The sequence below is a fragment of the Lygodium microphyllum genome, chromosome 28 (genome assembly GCF_053477565.2).
Source record: "Lygodium microphyllum isolate KBCC chromosome 28, Lygodium_microphyllum_v1.1.10, whole genome shotgun sequence".
NCBI classification, from domain to species: Eukaryota; Viridiplantae; Streptophyta; class Polypodiopsida; order Schizaeales; family Lygodiaceae; genus Lygodium; species Lygodium microphyllum.
Window position 1 is genome coordinate 103,918,383 of NC_141162.1, and position 14,099 is coordinate 103,932,481.

Sequence of the window (14,099 nt, forward strand, 5' to 3'; positions counted from 1 at the left end):
CACTTTTCAACTTTATATACAAAACCCTAAATCCCTTGTGGGCAGTCATCCCCTTATCCCCTTTTTTACATGGCCGATCGTGGTCTAGGCATTTTTTCCCATTGTCCTCCTATTTTTCTAGCTTCTTTTCCACTGCCCGTCTACATTTACAAATTGCATGGGTAAGAGCGCGTCACTCTTAAAATAAATCATGGTGCACCTTGCGCTTTTTTACAAAAGTATAGACTTGCACTTTTTCTCGTGCACCTTTTTCCTTGATTTAGGAATTTATTGCACTTCTTGTGTTTCCAAATTCTTCTTGGCGCCCCTTCGTCTACTGTTTCACTTTTGCCTTTGCCTTGTCTTCTGCTTTAAATTTTCCGACTTTTCCATCTTATTCATTTGAGGGTTAACATGTAAAGATTGTATAGTACCTTTCAAGTGGTGGATTGGCTCAGGCACTCCATCCATCACACTCCCATGAACTCTTCTAACTAACTGCAGAGGGTGCACTCCTCCTTGGGATGAGACGTTACCTCCCTGTAATAAATTTGCCGGCCACATCCAACATTTTTGTATTTGATATTCTTTCATAGTTTGCGAATATAATGCATGACCGATATGCACTTTTCTTACAGTTTGCTCAAAATTTGAGATCGCCTAATCAATGATCTCTGATTGAAACTCGCCGCTGAAGCGTCATACGTGTTCTATAGACAATCGACATTTTCATCTAATTGCCAGCTTACATTGAGAGCAGGGACATGGAACACGCTGATTAAGATACACCTCGCGATCTTGAACATCACAACCTTCATCATTTTCCATTTGGTCTACGTTACGACAAACAATTTGTTTTTGTTATCATTCTTTTTTTCTTTATTAAATTGTTCGAGAAGGGATTTATTCTTTTGTAACTCAACAAAATTAACGTTTGTAAAGTCTCCACCTGGGCCTACAGTATGTAAAGTCTAATATGCTATGCATGGGGACGAGGGAGTAGCTACCCTATGTCGGAGTGTTTCTCGTCTCGTGGTATTGCACCAGACCTTGCCACCTTTTTTTCTTTGTGTGCACCTTTAACAAAACCTCTCTCTCTCTCTCTCTCTCTCTACTACCACTACCACTACCACTACCACTACCACTACCACTACCACTACTACTACCACTACCACTACTATTACTAGTATTCGCCTTCCCGAAGTGTTGAACACACCCAAGATGCACCTTAAACAAAACCTTTCTCTCTCTCTCTTCTACTACTACTACTACTACTACTACTACTACTACTACTACTACTACCACCACCACCACCACCACCACCACCACCACCACCACCACCACCACCACCACTACTACTACTACTACTACTACTACTCCTACTACTCGCCTTCTCGAACACATCAAAGGTGCACCTTTAACAAAATCTCTCTCTCTCTCTCTTTGTACTACCACCACCACCACCACCACCACCACCACCACTAATACTACTACTATTAGGACTACTACAAACAAGAAAAGAAGAAGTTAAAGAACAAGATCTTACCCTCTCTTTGTTTTTTATCCATTCATTCTCCTCCCTCTCTCTCTCTTTCTCTCTTTCTTTATTATGTTTTATATTTATTCTCTCTCTCTCTCTCTCTCTCTCTCTCTCGTTCCTTCTTTCTTTTTCTCTCTTCCTCTCCCTCTCTCATTTCCTTTAACAAAAAATCTCTCTCTCTCTCTCTCTCTCTCTCTCTACTACTACTACTACTACTACTACTCCTACTACTATTGTTGTTGTTGTTGTTGCTGCTGCTACAACAAACAAACAAGAAAAGAAGAAAAAACTACTCCTACTACTATAACAACAACAACAACAACAACTACCACTACAAACAAGAAAAGAAGAAAAAACTACTACTACTACTACTAAAAAGAAAACTACTACCACTACCACTACCACAACAACAACAAACAAGAAAAGAAATAATTAAAGAACTACTACTACTACTACTACTACTACTACTACTACTACCAAGAAAAGAAGAAATTAAAGAACAAGATCTTACTCTCTCTTTGTTTTTTATCCATTCATTCTCCTCTTTCCCTCCCTCTCTCTCTCTCTTTCTCTCTTTCTTTATTATGTTTCATGTTTTTTCCCTCTCTCTCTCTCTCTCTCTCTCTCTCTCTCTCTCTCTCTCTTTCTCATTCCTTCTTTCTTTTTCTCTCTTCCTCTCCCTCTTTCATTTCCTCTCTTTCTCTCTCAGTACACATCATTTTTAACAAAAACAAGCAAAAGGAAATGAGAAAAAGCAAAAACAAACCAAGAGGGAACAATGCACTCACTGCAAAGGCCTGAGGCGGTTCCTCTTCGTGACGGCGGCTCCTCTCTTCACCCTCTGTGCACTTCCTCCTCTTCTTCGCAAATGGTGGAGGCGATAATGAGAAGCTCTCATTCTCCCTTTTTATCTCATTCTCTCTCTCTCCCTCTCAAACACAAGATGCAGTTTTCTCTCCCTTTCACTCCCTCTTTCGCTCTTTCGCGCAAAATGCCGCGCTCGGGTTTTGACCCGCTTTTTTGCGATACCACTAATTTACGTCAGAAATGGCCATTGCTATACTCCTATATCCTTATAGTGCATGTGACTCTAATAGTTCTTTTCTATTTTCTAGCAAAGTGGTGGAAAGAAAAATATATGTCCTAGAGCTTTTGTCAGATAGATCCCTTGTGGAGTGCGAGCTTCAAGAGATAATGGTTGAATACAAAGTTAGATTGGGCATGCTTCATTCAGCCAAAAAGCATTCTTCACTCGACAAAAAGCATGGTCTATCCAAGATGATAATGAAATATGCGTGCCATCATGGTGGTAGTGTAGCTTGAAATGGCTCTCAAATACATAGATTGAGAATCTAGAAAAAAATGTGGTTGCCCATTCAAGGTGCAATTTGAGTACAAATATGATATTAAAAAAGTTATTATACGGAACAACACAATATTAATGAGTTTGGGAATCTCTTAATTCTTATTTTTTGAATATTAAAAAGATGGCACCCAGATAACATATCCATAAGTTTCTCAAAACCATATGATGTGACCTATCATTGGAAAGTGCTTGAAAAATGAAATCTATTGAGCTATAGAGTGCTTGATTTGGAGTTATAGTATTCAAGTTATGACAAATCCAAAGATTTGACCACATATTCCAAACTTATGGAAAATTCACATATTCCCCAATATGGTGTTGAACAATGATTAAATGTATGCTACTCGTAACAAAGTTTAACTAACCATATGGTCTTGCTACTATTCTACACGAAGTTAGAACTCCAAAGTAAGAGAGACATGGGCTTTCAAAGCCTAAAGCATAAGAAGTAGTCAACTATCAACCACAAATATACACAACATACACAAAGGTTCTCTCAAAGCACACCAATCATGACTACATTATATTCATGTCTTACACATGCATGGGGGATTCACTAGTAGTAATAAGAAGACTACCCCCTATTTATGGGACCTTACCTGATAAAATGTACATTCCTTCCCTTAAATAACCCCCCTCCCTTACACTCACGTAGAACCATACGGTAAACCCTAGTGGACCCCCCAGGTACACATGGTCTTCTGCTAAACACATTATATTTAAGTCAATGAGAATTAACTAGAAAACAAAGAGAAAAGTCTATTTAAAAATGATACTACGTATGTGAAACAATAAAATTTTCAAGTTGCCTAACGAATCCACTAACCAACACCTTCCATAAGAACATGCAGCTACACGAGCACGGGACAAATAGGAGCACCTTGGTTCTAAGAAGAGCTAGTTCTGTAGTGGGAGATGAGTAGAAAAAGAGCAGAGTATGATAGTTAGGTCCTATTGTGGGTAATGATGAGTGACATGAACAATGCTGAGGGCACTGTGGGGACGACAAGATGCAGTGTAGCAAGGGGTGCCATGATAACGAGTAGCATAAGCATTGGGGGTAATGATAAGCAATGCGAGCAGTGTTGAGGGCACAATGGGTGATGACAAGATATAGTGTAGAAAGGGGTGTTGATAATGAGTAGCATGAGCAGCAAGGGGCACCATGGGGGATGACAAACAACGTGGGCAAACGGAGATGCCGTGGATAATGTAAGTGAGATTGAGCATGGTGGGGGAGTTGTGGGGCTACTTTATATCCACAGCTATGGTGAGAGAGTCAAGCAAATCAACTTTGGACAATCCATCATGAGATGACAAGCAGAGCAACATCGAATGGCTCACCATATGTAAACCCAACAAACAGAGCCTTGAAATTCACTTTTACCACTGCCTATGATATAGGTTGTTTCGTCTACATGAAAGGAAAAAAATAGCGTCTTCCTAATCGATGAGTATCTATCTAGCTGGACTTGCTCAACCCACTTCCTCTACATCTAGTGGATTCTGCCATTGTCTACATCAATTCGCAACATGTGTAGGGCATTTAAGCTTCGTGGAGAAGATGGCTATAAAATAATACTCTCTTCTCTATGTTATTGTCTGTCATCTTGCATATTTTTCTCCCTCCATAGGAGCCCTAAAGTGGAAGCAAGAGCTATGGTGGAAGAGAGAGAGAGAGAGAGAGAGAGAGAGAGAGAGAGAGAGAGAATATATGAAAACTCTGATAGTCACAATGTATGACTAGACCTTCCCTTTATTCAAATGTCACTGAAAGAATAAAGAATAAAGTGATAGTGATGGGTGCTCTCCACCTACAATGTACAAGTGTATGGGTAACTAATACATGGTGCTAGTATTATTAGTCTAACTAATACATAGGCATCTAAGCACATGCACATTTACCCTAACAACCTCTCACTTAAAGGTGAATGCCCCTAGTGAGGCGAGAACAAGAAAAAAGTAACAAAAGGCCTAGAAATCTTTTGTTGCTTTTGTGTATGTAGGGAAGCCATTTCTAGATTTTGATGAGTTGGTATCTCTCATGATCACTAAAAAGATCAACATGCAAGGGAAATCATTTGAAAGAAGTGGTAAATATGTTCAAGATTTTTATGTATATACAAAAGCCATTTTTAGATTTTGATGAGTTGATATCTCTCATGATCACTAAAGAGATCAACATGCAAGGAAAAACATCTAAAAGAATCGGTAAATATGTTCAAGATTTTTACTCAAGTTTAGGAAGGGGATGTGGCAGATCCTCTTCAAGAAGTCATGGTATAGGTTGTACTAGTGGTAACTAGCAAAACATGTTAAATCAATACTTTGGTGATATGTAGATTTCATGAGGCTATGTTAATTCTAGAGACAAGGAGAGTTCTAGAGGAAGAGGTGGATGGCAAAATAGATATTCTAGCAATTCTAGTATTGTCTACCATTGCTGTGAAAGAATAGGTCATATTACATTCCATTGTTTTGATAAGAAGGATGACATTCACAATAGCAAGTTGTAGCAAGGAAATTATGCATTGTCCTCAAGAGAGAATGATGAAAAAATTGAGCATTTATTTATCATGTAGCATATTATAAATGCTATTACATGAAAGGGGGCATGTCATGATGTATGGTATGTTGATTCGAGTGCTTCTAATCATATGACTAGCCATGTTGAAAGGTTTGGAGAGATTCAAGATCTACAAATTTCAAGTTATTTGGAGAAATGTGATGATTCATATCATCCTATTTCACATATTAAAAGAAATTTTTTGTCCTTGCATAATTCAAACAAAGTGTTTATCAAATATTTTACATGTGCCATTCCTTACAAAGAATTTGGTATTTGTTGTTCAAATAGTAGAGCAAGGGTTGAAATTTAGATTTAATGTGAAGGGCTCTTTTATTGAAGACTTTAATAGTAAGTGCACATTGATTGTAAAAGGAAGTATGTTAGATATGATCAATGCCCCACCCTCATTAGGTGCTACCAATGATCCATGGTGCTCAAAGTTGTAAGGCCCCCATTATGAGGAGAAGCCAAGTGTGAGCCTGGACATTGGTGGAGTCTTGACTTGTATATCAGATGAGGTCTATGTGACCGGATGGCAAAAAGGTGACCATTGTGGGTCTAATCTTTGGATTAGACGCAGAGGTTAAGTTGGTAGCAACTCGAGGCACATTGCATTGAGTTGCGTGATAAGGGAGTTAAAAGAGGCTCCTATTGTGGGGTCTGGGGGCCGACTAGTGGAGGCTCATATTCCTTGGCTGACTATGGAGGCTGATATGGTAGGTCGGCGGTCAGCAGGCCGACCTAACGACCTTCGCAAGCTATAAAAGCTAAACCCCTTCGTAGCCATCACTCGTTCATCTTTCACCCAGTCAGAGTTGTTGTTCCAGCTAGCCTTAAGCTCTTCACCTATCTTCTGTCTAGATCGCCATCTAAGCTTCACACAGTGGAAGCGCACGTGTGGATAGGGCCATCTTTGTATCACTTGTTTGAAGTTAAAGAATTTAATGATTCTCCTCTTATCTGTTGTGTACTCTCTATCTCTTTCTTAGATTCTGTTCGCTGCGCCATGTAATATTTTACAGATTTGGCCACATGTTTACCTTGGATTCTAGATTTCTTGCTATAAATGTTGTTATGTATGCCAAATACAAAGGTGTGGTTGCAGATATTGAAATATGGAACAAATATATTGGACATGCAAAGCTGCAAAGATTAAAATTAATGGAGTCTAAAGGGTTGGTTATAGGTTTACCTACATTCAGAGTTGCAGAATTACATAAAGTTTGTGAAGCATGTTAGTAGGGGAAGCAAGCAAGGAAACCATTTTTGCATGAAAAAGATGTAAGAAAAAATATACCTGATACTATGCATATAGATGCTTGGGGACCTACCCAAAATGTATCTCTTGGTGGTAGTAAGTATTCTGTTACATTCATTGATGATTGCTTTAAGAAACTCTAGGTGTATTTCATGAAGGAAAAGAGTGAAGTGTTTGAGCACTTCAAAACTTTCAAGGCTATTAGTGAAACAAAAACATGCTTGAAAGTTCAGTACTTGAGGTCAGATGGAGAGAGAGAATACATCTTTAATAAGCTTAGTGATTTTTTAAGGTCTCATGGGATAAAGCAACAATTAACATGTAGGTATATCCCAAAAAAAAAAGGGATCGCGGAAAGGAAAAATATAGATATTGCAAAAGTTTCATGGGCATTGATGGATGAAAAGAATATGTCCAAATAATTTTTGTCTGAGGCTATTCATACTATCATCTATGTTATGAACATGTCTCCCACAACTGCAATTCATGATATAACTCTTGAAGAATGTTTTATAGGCAAGAAACTTAATGTGTCATGCTTGAAATTTTTTTGTTGTATTACAGATGTTCATATGCCTGATGAGTTAAGGAAGAAATTGAACCCAAAGGTTGAAAAATGTTTTTTCATTGGATACTCTATTGAGTAGAAAGGATATCATTATTATAACCTTGTTAGTGGTGAGTTTCTAGTAAGCAAGGATGTTATTCTTTATGAGATGAGTAGTTGATATGCATCTAGTGGTAAAAGCATGAATCACAAACTATTAGTGTACCATAGACATCATCCAATAGTAGATCTATGAAAAAGGAGAAGTCTCACATTTTCATGTGTATCTACTAGTATTACAAGTAATGATAAATGGAAGGAGAAAGTATAAGATGGAAATAATGCATCTACTAGTCATGCAATTCTTGATGGAGACTCCAATGGTTCAAAGAGCTTGGATGATGAGATTGGTATTCTTTTAGTCAGGACACCAGGTGTACAAAGAGCACATAGTAATATAAAGACTCCATTGAGTGATCCGATGGTACACAGGTCTAGTAGGGTGAGATACCCTATTAAAATATATGGTTTTGAGGGTTATGCAACTCATAATTATCCTTACATGATAAAGGTAGTTGAGAATGTTGATCTGACTTGTTTTGAAGAGGTTGTTGGTCATACTAATTGGGATGTAGCAATGGATGAGAAGATGGTTGCATTAGAGGCCAACATGACTTGGGATCTAGTACGGTTGTCCAAGGGAAAGAAAGCTATTGGTTCTAAGTCGTCTATAAAATAAAGTATAATGTAGATAATTTTATTAGAAAGTATAAGGCCAAGCTGTCTGGCAAAAGGCTATGCACAAACATATGGCATAGACTATGAAGATGCATTTAGTCCAATTACTAGGATGGTAATTGCTACATATGTGATTGCTTTGGCAGCAAGCCAATGGATGGAGTTTACAAAAAATGGATGTGAAGAATGCCTTCTTGCATGGTTATTTGCAAGAAGACATGTATATGTAGCAATCACAATAGTAGGTTATAAGGATTTGGAGCATCCACATATGTGTACATGTTAAATAAGGTGCTCTATGGGGTGAAACAAACACCTAGAGCATAGTCTAAAAAAATCAAAGAGTATATTGCCAACATTGGATTTTATCTTTTAGATGCAGATCACTCACTTTATGTGAGAAAGGATGATCCATGTTTGGTCGTCATAGTCATGTATGTGGATGACTTGATTATTATATGTGATAATGATAGTGGGATTGCTAATGTTAAGGGCCTTTTGAAGCAAAAGTTTGAGATGAAGGATTTGGATGATCTGAGATACTTCCTTGGTATTGACATGATCAAATGTGTTGGCAATATATGGATGTCACAAAGAGAGTATGGCTTGGATATGTTATCCAAGTATGGTGTGACAGCATGTAAGCCTCTTTCAAAGCCATTGGAGCAAAATGTAAACTTGAGTATTGATATTGGGGATGAGATAGGAGACCATACTACATTGAGGAAGATATTAGGGAGTTTGATCTATATGACCATCATAAGGCCAAAGTTGAAAAATGTTGTTGTACTTGTGAGTCTGTTTATGCAAGTACCTAAGAAGCCTCATTTGGATATAGCCAAATTCATATTAAGGTATGTTAGTCCATCTTGCATTATGGACTTTTTGATGAGGCAAATAAGGATGTACAAGTGTTTCAGTATATAGATGCAAATTGGGCTAGTAGAAAGTCCAAATGAAGATCTATCAATAGATTCATGTTTTCTCTTGGTATTGCAATAGTTACTTGGAGAAATAAAAAGCAACCAAGGGTTGCTTTATCAAGTATAAAAGCTGAGTATAGAGGTGTTGCTATGGCAACATGTGAGATGGTATGGCTACAAAATTTATTGGGTGATTTGAATGTGCAAGGAGATGGTGTAGTTGACATTCACTGTGACAACATGAGTAGTATACAATTGGCTAAGAACCTAGTATTCCATGCTATAATAAAACACATTGAGGTACATTACCATTTGTGAGAGAGAAGTTACTTGCAGGGGAGATCAACTTGGTATATGTTAGCACACGAGATCAAATAGCTGATATTTTCACAAGGGCGTTGGGTACAAAGAAGCCTCAATAATTTCAAACCTTACTTGGAGATGTAAAGATATAATCAAACTTGAGGGGAGTGTTGAGATGGTGAGCTCAATACATGTGGACATTGATGATAGACCACCTAGATAGGTCCACATGTCTATACTTAGCACATTAGTGGTCATTATCATCCTCACATGGCCATTGACTTATCACTTATTATATTTGATTAGTTACATCTACTTATAGCTAGCATAGTTATAGCACCAACTAATTAGTATAGTTAGTTATGTATTATTTTCCTTAGTAGGTCACTTTCCTTTATGTTGTATTTTATCTATACTTCATGTACATTGCATTATGTATGGAAGAAAGAATAAAAACCAATAGCAAAATGTTTTGGTCTCCATCTCTCTTCTTGTATTCTTGAGTGAGCTTTCTCTTATGTGTATTGTGTGTGTTTGGTGCAATAACTCAAGCAAGCCTCCCTACCACCTGATTTGTAACATATGTGTTATTCCACACTAATTGATATGTTAAAGCTTTACAAAATTATTTTTTAGTGGAGAATTTATATCAAGAATATGAAATAAGTAAATCTCTTGATCTTTGAAGAACTAATGAGCATCAATGGATAGAGTTGCATCTACTACGACAACTTATTTGTTTGCCTTATAGGTTAGAGCTTTGCAAAATCCTTTATAGTGGAGATTGTATTTCAAGAACATGAAATAAGTAAATCTCTTGATCTTTGAAGAACTAATGAGTAACAAAGGATAGAGTTGCATCTACTACAACAACATGTATATTTTCCTTATGCCACCTGAAGAATCAAATATAGAAGAGGAAAGCAAGTTTTGAGAATGCACTAGCAGAGCATGAGAGAAATATAAACTCAAAGGAAGAGTTTGCTAACTATAATACTAACAAATACACAATTGCAAAAATTGTTGTCAACCCAAAGTCTTTGTAATATAGATATTTTCACGTTAATGTAGGCATATTACAATTGAGTGGTTGGAACACTTGAAAGAACACAACATATATTACTTTCATATCAAATTTTACCCCATATGCACCCTAATTCCATGATGAGACTTGCATTTTGACACTCCTTAGATTCCAAAGGATTCTAGCTCCAAGTTAAAAGAAAATACAGACACAAATCCTAAAATACCTACACCAACTCCTTTATCAAAGTCTAAGCCCAAACTAGTCATATATTTGAAGAGGAAATATCTTAAGAAGGTTCAACAATCGGCCCATTTAGATATACACCCAAAAGAAATTCTAGGACCTCCTAAAATGCTTCACTAAGTACAAGAAAGGAAAGAGGATTGTTGTGATGCTAGGAGTTAAGAGATAAGGAGAGTTAAGGAAACCAATAAAACCAACCAAAGTGAAAGAAGTAAACCTTCTTGAGGAGCAAGGGTCTCTAAGACCTATAGATCTAACCAATAAAGATAAGAAAGAACTTATCTAATTGCTCAAGGATTATTGTGATCATTAGGAGAAATATGGACTCTCTTTTTTGCCTCTTAAGGAGCGAATAAACAAATATAGGCCTAACCAATGAGAGAGTTGGGATTCCAGATTCATGTAACATGAATCTTCTAGCCATATCTTGGCCCAAATCTTCCGGCAACAATAAAATAAGGGAAAATGTGAGGAATACAATGTTGACACTTCTTGGAAGTTTGTGACTTGAATTTTCATTTTCTTATTTTTTTATGTTTAACTTTTCATTTCTCCCCTTTTCAGTTTCCCCCTCTTTCTTAGGTGGAACTCAAATTTATCATATCTTTTTCCCCGCTTCTTCTTTCCTGACGAAATCTTATAGCCTCATTGTTGCTTGCCCTATCTGTAACCCTGTGAAATTTCATTTCCTCTACACAAACACAAAGTGAGTTTCACATGTTTTATGAGAGTAGAGCTTGTTCTACCAAAGCCCTAAGATTTTCTTCACAAAACTTTATAGGTATATTGTTCTCTTCCATGGATGTTCTATGGTAAAGTTTTATCTCGTTTGGACAAAACAAGTGTAAGTTATGTGCATTCTCTGACATATAATTTCTTTTGTTTTGGTACTCTAGGAGTCTCTTGCAATCAAGAACAATGATCTTTTGAACACTCAACTTCTTCTTCAACATCTTATGGTTTCTTTGTAAACAAAGTTACAAGTATGTTGACTTGTTTTTTTGCTGCTCCATAGTTAAATTTTATCTTGTTTAGAAAAAATGTATGCAAGCTATATGTATACTAAGATTTTCTTTTTTATTTTACTCCAAGAGTCTTTGAGGGTGGAGAACAATGATTTTTTTTAAAACTCAACTTCTTCAACATCTTTGGGCTTCTTTGCAAAGAGAGCCATATGTATATTGCTACATTTTTATATTGCTCCATGGTTAAGTTTCAACTCATTTGGACAAAGTCTATGTAAGTTACATGTATGCTTTGACTTGATATTTCTTTTGTTTTTGTACTCTAGGAATTTGTCAATGAAGAAACAATGGTCTTGTTATAAGTCAACTTCTTGTTCAACATCTCTGGGCTTCTTTATGAAAAGAATTACATGTATAATTTAATTGCTCTGTTTAAATTTTATTTTATTTAGAGATAACATTTTCAAATTATACACATGCTAATAGGTAACTTTTATATTTGGTTATTATAGATGTCTTCATGGAGGAAAAATATCGGTAACATACTTGTAATGGAGGTCTTCAATAGGAAAGATAGTGGCGGTAATTGAATTTGTGATAAGTACTATAAGTTGGATTGGATTTTGATGCACCCAAGTACTCGAGAGAGTTTCAAGGTCAAGCATAAGGATGTTGCAAACCCTAACAAATATTTGAAAGGTAGAATTTTAGAGTTCAAAAAAGTGTTTAATGGAACAAGTACAGTAACAGAAGTGTTGACCCAACATGTTTATATGCACAAACAAATCTCTGTACACAACAAGAACTACATTGCAAATTATAAAAAAAGCAGTAAGTTTTTAAATTTATCATTGTTTATTCTTTTGCATCAGAGTTATTTTTAAAAATCTTTGCAATGTTCTAATTCAATCTTGTTTTATTGATAGCTCTATATCCATCAACTTTGCATGAATGGTAGAATGTGGAATGTTTGAGCAGAAAGATACATGTTTGGCATGAAGACATAGGTTCTTTGATCTAATAACTTTGCAAGTAAATTTGCAACTCAAAATATATATTTTTATAATTTATTGAATGTAGTAGAAAGCTAGAGATTATAGCATGTCCCATTGCTGCCACTATCTAGTGGTGAATGATTAATTGGTAGCTTGGAGTTGTCAGAAGCATGCAAGTCCAAGATAAAGTCTGACATCAATAGTGCTATGAAACCCACCACATGCTCCAAAGATGTGCATCTTAGTTGGTTTATTCCATTCTCATTGTTTGCACATTTGTTTGGTCCACGTGATGTTCTGAAGAAAATAAAGATTACTTATCAATGCAAGTATTTATTTGAGGAATGGATGAATCGGCTATTGGGTGAGTCTTGACAAGTCAAAAGAATACATTTTGATGAGACGATTGAGTGCAGGGTCAACCAATCTGATTACATTCATGTGAATATTTTTTATTACTTTGAATGCCTTGATTTAATTGACATAGGTCTTGCTTAAATTAATTATTGTATTATTTGCATTTACTTACCATTATTTTTGTTTTTATTATAGGTATTTCATCGCTAGACAAACTCTGTGCATTCTCTTTTGATATAGAAGATGGCGACTTTTGCAAGGAAAGCGGATCAGCTTGGATCAAGATACCCGAGATGAGATACAGATAGCTCTCATAAATGTGGTTATCTTGTGGAATGGTCATAATCCTTTTGTGGCCAGTGCAGAGGGCCATTGGCTAGTTTCTTTTCTGAGAGAAGAAATCTAGTTAATGTCCAATGAGCCCCTTTGCAACTTCTATTTCAAGTTAGATAATAGAAAAGTCAAGATTTATAAAGTAGTGAGCAATCCATGACATGTAAACAATGTGCTTTTCCACATATCCTTGAGATAGTGGAATCCTTGTAATTTTTTTAAATAAAGAATGAATATAATTTTTTTCAAAACTTCTGAGTACTTTCAATTTAGATAATCTTAGTTTACTGTGATCCAAGCATGCAATAATTCATACCGTAATTAGTCAATCATGCTGGTTAAAATCATAATTAAATTGCAAGCTAGAGTTCATAATTAAAATCATAATTAAAATATATGCAATATTGTCTTTGCATAATGATATATTATAGCTCATTTCTTCTACTTATTTCTTAAAATTAAATATTAAATTAGATCCAAGGGATTTTGAAGGTCTTTTAGATTTCTTTTCTTATATATATTTTTATATTTTATGTAGTTAGACTTGAATATACTCAGTGATCCAAGTATATTTGAGAATATAATAATGTAGAATGAAGCATTTGTCTGTATGAGTAATTTTAATGGTTAGCTTAAACTATTAAAATAAAGAAACTAAGGTAAGAGTTTTAATTTGAAACTTTAGGGTTAAAAAAGAACCTTTATTTAAAACCCTAGATACATAACGGCTATAACTCCAAACTCATTTTCACTTTCATTCTCTACTTCCCTACACGTGCTCTCTTTCCTTCTCTCTTTGTGTGCCATGGCTACCACTCAAGTCTAGAGAGTTCACTTTCTATTGTAGACCCTAGCTCTAGTATAGTGGCATCATTTTGTGATGCGGTAAACCCTCTCACCTGCTCTATTTCGAACTCTGCTCTCAAATGGGTCCCCATAGATTTCTTATATAGTTT